At 42.6% G+C, this 7,967-nt stretch overlaps 1 long non-coding RNA gene across 1 annotated transcript; it reads left to right on the top strand.

Moving 5' to 3' along the window:
• The first annotated feature begins 248 nt into the window (after positions 1-248).
• Positions 249-3,945, top strand: LOC103273897. Its single transcript, XR_002482535.1, has 3 exons — positions 249-300; positions 1,843-1,991; positions 3,826-3,945. It is a non-coding gene; the product is annotated as an uncharacterized LOC103273897 (long non-coding RNA).
• Positions 3,946-7,967: the final 4,022 nt, after the last annotated feature.

Here is a 7,967-nt window from a genome sequence, read left to right as displayed (position 1 = left end):
TGCATACTAATCTTTCCTGAAAATGATTAGGCAGAGTAGTTATGCAAGCTACTGACTGCACAGTGTTCATTGCAATTCGCATGTGAGCATGAGGAAAGCAGCAGTCTTGACCCAGAGGGAAGAACTGTGCCAAGCAGCTCTCCTAAATGTAACTCAGTGAAATTTCCTCTACCATATGAATTTCCCACAATTTAAAACCAGAAGTGACTTGGTATAATAAGAAATGCATGTTTTTCTTAATTTCTTATAGAAACTGTGAAATTTTGGAAACCAACGAGCGAGATGCTGTCAAAGAACTAGGTGGGTAGTTGGAGTATCTGATTTCCTATAATCAAACTCTATTATCCTGTAATTTAACAAAGGAAGACAGGTTCATGCTTTCATTCACTTGCTCATCCATTTGTGAACTCAACAAACATCTACCGAACCCAGCTAACTGGCCGAGTATAGGAAAGCAAAAATAAGTCGACCCTTAAACAGTGCAGGGTCTGGTGCAGTGTATGGCCACATCAGTAGATGACTGCAGAAAGTCAGAGGAGTCCTGTTTGTTGCTATGGGAGTGTAACAGAAAGAAGGGAGGAGTGCAGAGTGTATCAAGGTGGCACGATCAGAGTCCCTGTGGCTAGAGGAGAAGACATATGAAGTTCACCTTTGACAAAAGGCTGTTTGGTTTGGTTTTTCTTTTGTGAGGATGTCATTCTTGAGCATCTACAGCCACTCTACTTTACTTGAAGTACACAGACAGACAGCGAGAGTTTTCTGCCGAGCTTTTGGGGTCTGCTTTCCTCACACAGGACTGTGGACCAGGCTCTCAGTGTGTGGCATGTGCCCTTAATAAATGGAAAAGAAACAAAGCAAAACCACTTTTTGTTCCTGACTATGTCGTAAGACACCATATGGGTTTATGGGGATCATGCTTTCAAAATCAGAGTGGAAGGAATGCAGTCTAATAGATGAAAGTGTGAGTTTGGAGACAAGAGGGCAGGACATTTTGGCACTGTTTCAGAAAAACAGGACTCCTTGTTGCCATTTACATATTGGCAGGTTTTTATTTCTGTGCTTTTAAAAATTGGAGGCCTAGATAGGTATGGAACATCACAAAATGTTCTAGATCGGTCCTGTGGAGGGGAGTGCCTGTTCCCATGGGGCTGCTGCAGTCGACTGCTGAATGTGGAGCATGGCAGGAGCGGTTAGCTGTCTTCTGTGTGCTGTCTCAACCCTTGTAATTATTCTGTGAGGCACTTGCCTGAGGCTAGTAAGTGGTAAGTCAGATCTCTAGCCCGGGTATATCTGACACCAAGACCTTTCACTTTACGGTCAGCTCGTTTCACTGAAAAATGCCAATCTTCCGTAGGCAAGGCACTGTGCTCAATGTTAGCATTGTGAAGATGAAACACACAGTTGTAACCCTGCCTCACAGAACAGTCCTTGACTTCTCATATTTATTAAAGTGGAAAGAGTAGGAGACTCGATCCCAGAAAGGATCGGCAGCCAAAGGCCAGGGGCTCATTTATGCTTTCATTCAGTCATCTACTCATCCAAGCAACCAAAATTACATAATCTGGAGGATGAGACGGATGGCAAAAGCAGCAGTGCCACACTACGATGCCTGATAGAGGGATGAGGGAGAGAGGCCCGGGAAGGAGGCAGAGAGAGCGATTTTCTCCGAGCTGCCAGGGAAAGCACGATGAAAACAACTCCAGTCTTGCTGGTCCCACGAGTTCTGTGTGGACCGAGAACAAAAGGATATTGTGGAAATACTTTGGAAATTATAAACGATTCTACAAATACTAGTTACTGTGGTCATTGCATAGGTTGCTTACTGAATCTTATTTGCTTTAGGATGCTTAGAGCGTGAGGTTCGTGATGTTGTCATTGCTTTGAAGACTAAGCAGGCCATCCGGACTGTGATTACCAAAGCTCTGGAAAACCTCACCTTCCTTTCGTCAAGAGGGCTTATTGATGAAGATGGGTGCACTGAAATGAATAAGGTAATAAAATAACTTTGCAATTTGCTCACTTCCATCAGCCCAACATCCCAGCCTGCAGTTACACTCCAGCAGAGTGTAATGAAGAGGGCTAGCTTGGAAACAGGTGTTTCAGCACAGGTGTTAACTCTGTAATTGCCTGCCGCCCTTGACAATGTCAGTGGCAGCCAATGCCAGCGCTCCCTGGTGTGCTTCGTTAGTCAGAACTACTCGGTTGCAAGTAACGGAAACCAACTTGAACTAAGTTTAGTAAAGAAATGGTTAGGGGATTTAGTAAAAGGACACATATTTTACAGAGCTCACAACTGTCAGGCCATGTGGCCGGGCCTCAGGAAAGGCCCTGAACAAGGACCTAGAAAACTTTCCAGATTTTCCATTTCCTGCCAGGGTTACCCTCCATGGCATCTTCCTTTGACTCCCTCTGTAGGTTGACTAAATGTTTCTGCTTCCGCATTCACTGGTGAAATATACTGCCCAGTCCCACTGACTGTCAAAAGAGACGAGAATCACAAAATATTAACGTGATGGAGAGGGGATCAACTGATGTGTGTATGTGTTGGTGGGTTCAGAGAGGAGGCCGTCCTGAGAGAAGAGGATAGTCAGTTCGCTCATAAATGAGCTTTTGAAAATTTATAAATGCATCTGCAAAAAAAAATGAGGGACAAAAGACAGAGGGGGGAAGCCATGTTTAGCCCCTACCACTCTATTATGTCTACCATCTAGTCTGTATTTGCACAAAATAAGAGTGTTCTTTCTACTCCCAAGTATGGATTTGCTTCTTAGCACCCATTCTGTCTGTGTTGCCCACGGAGAACACTGTTCCTGGGTGGAGCGTCTTCTCCCCGCCACTGGCAGGTCCCGGCACTGACCCCCATGCCCTGTGCTTCCACTTATTCCCCCACATAGGCCCCTCTCCGTGGCCCCAGGAGGGAAATCTGGAACACGATTCCGCCTTAATGTCTGTCTGAGGGAAGAAAAGAGTGACTTTAGTAATATATTTGTTACAGTAATCTTCAAGTTCTACCTCTACAAATGTATTTTGTATTCTATTCTTTTCATTTATTACTTTGAATGCTGTATAAGACAATTGAATGTTTGATGCTCATTAATTAAGCCTGAGGAGAAAGACTTATTTTTTCCAATGGGTTTTTTAGAAAGGTAATGGATAAATCAAATTATTCAACAGTTACTTATCGGATACCTACTAACTGCCTAACTGTCAGCAAAAGAGATATCATTGCCTATCCCAGGTCATAAGGAGGTAGAAAAATCAATTCAATTTAAATATATGTTGAATGCCTATTTAGTACCCTGGACTCTTGAGAAAGTCTATGAGCACTTCCTTGTTCTATTCTTTAGTCATTTACCCACCTAACCAACAAAAGTTACATAATCATGGAGGGTGAGGCATATAAGTAAAAATAATACTAGAATGAGGTCCATAGTGGAGATACATAGGCAATGTCATGGGAATAAGGGAGATAAGGGATTTTCTCTTACCTCGTGAGAAGCAGATTACACACATGAAAAAATGTGAGAGAATATATACTCACCAACTCTGAAGTTTAGAAAATTTGATATTAAGATGAAGTGGGATCCAGTGTTAAGGGGACTATGAAGACAATGGGTTCAACTAAATAAATCACTGAAAGAACTTTTGGGAGAGAATAGGGACCAAAAAAGGTGAGAGGAATTTAAACAGGGTGAGAGAAGCTGTGAGTCAAAATCAAGATTAAATTTGCTTAACAGCAGTTTATTAAGATTTCCTTAGTTTTTGCCTAGTGTCCGTTTTCTGTAACAGGATCTGATCACCATTATTTTGATTGTTTGGTTTTAGGTACTTCTTACAAAATTAAAAGCACTGAATAACTTTCCAAAGGCAATCCCACCCCCCACTCCTGATAAATGCCTCCATAACTTCATTTGGCTGGAAAATAAAGATGTTTTCATTGACTTCTTTAAGGTAAAGCTTCTGTCTTCTGTTATGCCTTAGGTTTAATGATAATTATTATCCATTTTTTCCCACTCCCTAATGCAATCTGAACAGAAAAGCATGTCCAAACACGAATCCTGTACTGGCCAATTCGCATAAGCCAAAATGGTGGCCCAGTAAAGCCCAGTGGAATAACTGATTTCTCTCTGAGCCTAAAGGGCAAAGGCAGTTCTTTACCACGACTTATCTGCTTAGGATGAGCTATCTGTGTTTCCTGATTATTGCCAATTGCATTCCACTTTAAGTTGTCAAGTTCTGGGCTTCTAGATGCACACTCTGGAAGAGCCACTTTTTAAAGCAAGAGTCTCAAATTTGAATTATAGTTCAGGTCAGTCAGAAACCAGCTGGGTGTAGAATAAATGGGAACAGTGAGAACTGTGGTGCCTTCAAACATTCATGCTGTGTACAGTCAACTGAGTGTTGTATAGAAATGTGGACTCTGAACACATACCCATTGAATGTCCTGTATGCACCAGAGACTGTTCTAAGTTCTAGGACACGGCAGTGAACAAAACAGATGAAGTCCCTGCTTTCACAAAGCTTTTATTTTACAAATGGAGATGGACAATAAACACAGCAAATACATGAGTATCTAGTCTATCACACGTTGATAAGCGCTACAGGGGAATAGAAGGTGAGGCGAGGGCAAGTGAAGCCGTCAGGGAAGGCTGCGCCAGTGCGCTGAAGTCTGAGCAAGGTCTGATAAGCGAGGCACATGCCTGTGGATGTCTGGGAGAAGAGCGCACCAGGCAAAGGGGCGGCAAGGACAGGGCCCCGAGGTGCAGCGTGCTGGCAGTGAGCTGCACAGAGGACCCCGGGCAGGAGCTGAGATGCTGGGGCACTCGCGTCCTGGCAGTTGCCTGGTGAACACCACAGCTCTTGGGGCCCTTGGCTTCTTCCTTCACAAAACGCATGACGGGATTACGCTTTATGGCTGTGTTCGTATTAAGATGAATATATTAGTGTCATATACTAGAATATTTGTACCCAAAAGGTTTTTGTGTGCCCCTTTCTGATTTTAAAAGACAAAAACATATGAAAAAATGCTCAACATCACTAATCATCAGAGAAATGCAAATTAAAACCACAATGAGATATCACCTCACACAGAATAGCTATTATTAGCAAGTCAAAGAACAACAGACGTTGGCACAGTTGTGGAAAAGAGGGAACGCTCATTAATTCACTGTTGGTGGGATTGTAAACTAGTTCAACCTCTATGGAAAAGAACTAAAAATTGAAATACTATTTGACCCAGCAATCCCACTACTAAAGATCTACCCAAAAGAAACTGAAATATCAAAAAGATACCTGGGCTGGGCTTGTGGCTCAGCCTGTAGTCCTAGCACTTTGGGAGGCCGAGGTGAGTGGATGGCCTGAGCCTACTGGTTCGAGACCCCCCCGGGAAACTTGGCGAGACCTGGTCTCTACAATAAATCAAAAACTAGCCGGGTGTGGTGATGCGTGCCTGTAGTTCCGGCTACTTGGAAGGCTGAGGCGGAAGGTTCTCCAGAGCCCAGCAGGTCAAGGCTGCGGTGGCTGGGAGTGTGCCACCACACTCCAATCTGGGCTACAGACTGAGACTCCAACTCAAAAAAAAAAAAGATACCAGTACTTGTATGTTCATTGCAGTATTCGCAACAGCAAAATCATGGAATCAACCTAACTGCCCACCAACAATTGACTGGACTAAAAAATGTGATATGTATATACACCATGGACTACTACACGGCCATAAAAAAAGAATGAAATAATGTTCTTTGCAGCAACATGGATAGAGCTGCGGTCATCATTCTAAGTGAGCGGACTCAGTAACAGAAAACCAAAAACTGCATGTTCTCACATGCAGAGCTAAGTGGCCACAAAGATGGAAATAGTAGACGCTGGGGATACCAATAAGGGGGAGGTGGAAAGGGGGGCTAGCGTTCAGAAATTGCCTGTTGGCTACAGTGCTCACTGTCTGGGGAATGGCCTCCCTAAGACCCAATCCCCACCGTTACCCAATCTGTCCATGTAAGGAACACACATGTGTCTCCTCTGAAGCTAGAAAAGGGGGAAAAGCACACACACACGAACATTGCTGTGAGTGTCTAACAGCGTCGGGAGCCTGGGCACGGTGCCTGCTGGTGCCTAATGGACCACGCAGGCCTGGCCTCCAGCCCTCCCTGCCTGAGACGCGTTGAATCTTTGCAGTTGCCCCAATGGCACATATTGTTTGCCTCTGGGTCTTTGCAGATACTGAGTCTTCTGCCTGAATGGTCTTTAGCTCATTTTACCCTGATTAACTGGTACTCTTCTTCCACATCTCAGCTTAGCTGTCCCTTGGTCTGTAAAGGCTTCCTGAACAACCAGGAAGGGCCCTGTGGCCTTTCTGCATTTTCCGTAGTATCCTGTCCCTTTCTCCTTTGTCCTAATCATGCCACTTTGTTGTAAATATCTACCTGACATACCTAAACGTTCTTCTGAAGGCAGGGAATTTGTTTAGTTTGTCGTTATAACCCAAGCCCCAAACGGGCTAAAAAAAGGTTTTCATTCATTCATGCACTTCTTCATTCCATAAGCATTTACTGGGTGCTTATATCAGTTGTTATGGTAGTTACTGACCACAGTTTGTTTGCTTGTCCCTTTATTTCTAAAAGTTGATAGAAACATGTCAGCACTTTACAATTCATTAAGAAACCAAGAATATAGTGTGTGCTTTTACACTTCTTGGAAGTCACTTTTAGCTTTAAATTTTTATATATATTTAGAAAAGTAGACTATGAAGCTTTTATATCAATTCTTCTTTCCCTCTCCCCCATTCAGGAAAGAGCTGAAATCGTCTATTTTGACTATAGAGATGTCATTTGTAAAGAAGGTGACATGCCACGAGGAATCTACTTAATTGTTTCAGGAATGGCAATTGTAAGGGACTATTGATTTTTTACTTAAAATGCATTTTGAAATATGTAATTGTAAAGTAAGAAGAAATTTAGAAGTCAAAAAAGCTTAAAATTTTAACACAATTAAACCATTTCTGCTCAGCTGAGAGATAATGCTAATACTGGACACCTGAGATATGTTTCCCATTTTACAAGAGCTGTCATAGTCATTGCTTATTCCTCAAGACAATCCTGGAAGAAGCAATTTTTTTCAGTATGTTCAGATAAGGAAATCAATACTTGGAGGGATTTTAAATTACTTACCTAGAGGCCATGAGAATTAAAAAATGAGGGAATGACTTACAAAGTCAAATCTTCACAGAGGTCAAGTAGGATGAGGGTCAAAAATACAATTTTTTATCTGGGAGATTTTTGTTGATGAGAGAGAGAGAGAGAGAAATATTTCAACAGTGTGATGGTGACAAAAATCTTTCGTGTTTGCATCATAGTAGTTTAGCAGCTGAACTTATGGGTGAGCCCCAGTTTATGAGTCAAGTAATTCCTAGATGCTAGTTACAAAGTGACAAACCCTTATGCATTTGTCCATGTTATGTTGCTGTAAAGGAATCCCTGAGACTGGGTAATTTATTTTTTAGAAAGGGTTATTTGGGCTCAGGGTTCTGTGCTTGCATCTGATTCTGGTAAGGGCTCAGAAAGCTACAGTCATGGTGGAAGGAGAAGGGGAGCCAGTGCGACATGTGGTGAGAGGAAGGAAGAGAGGGAAGGAGGTGTCAGGCCCTTCAGACAGCCAGCTCTCAGGTGAACTAATAGAGTGAGAACTCACTCAATACGATGAGAATGACACAGAGCCACTCATAAGGGATCTGTCTTCCACTTTCATAAGGGATCTTCTACCATGACCCAAACACCTCCCACTAGGCTTTACCTCCAACACTGGAGGTCATGTTTCAACACGAGATGTGGAGGAGACAGACATCCAAACTGTATCATTTTATTATAGGGAAAATAATATATTTGGTACTTGGCTTTCTGGTTTTAAAATGGGTATATCAAATCTTAAAAATACCATGGAAATGAACTACTATAATAAATAGAATACTGGCA

The sequence above is a fragment of the Carlito syrichta genome, unplaced genomic scaffold (assembly GCF_000164805.1).
Source record: "Carlito syrichta isolate Samal-C Ts95f unplaced genomic scaffold, Tarsius_syrichta-2.0.1 Scaffold32661, whole genome shotgun sequence".
NCBI lineage: Eukaryota > Metazoa > Chordata > Mammalia > Primates > Tarsiidae > Carlito > Carlito syrichta.
Note: the sequence above shows the minus strand (reverse complement) of the source record. Positions and strands in the feature narration are given on the sequence as shown.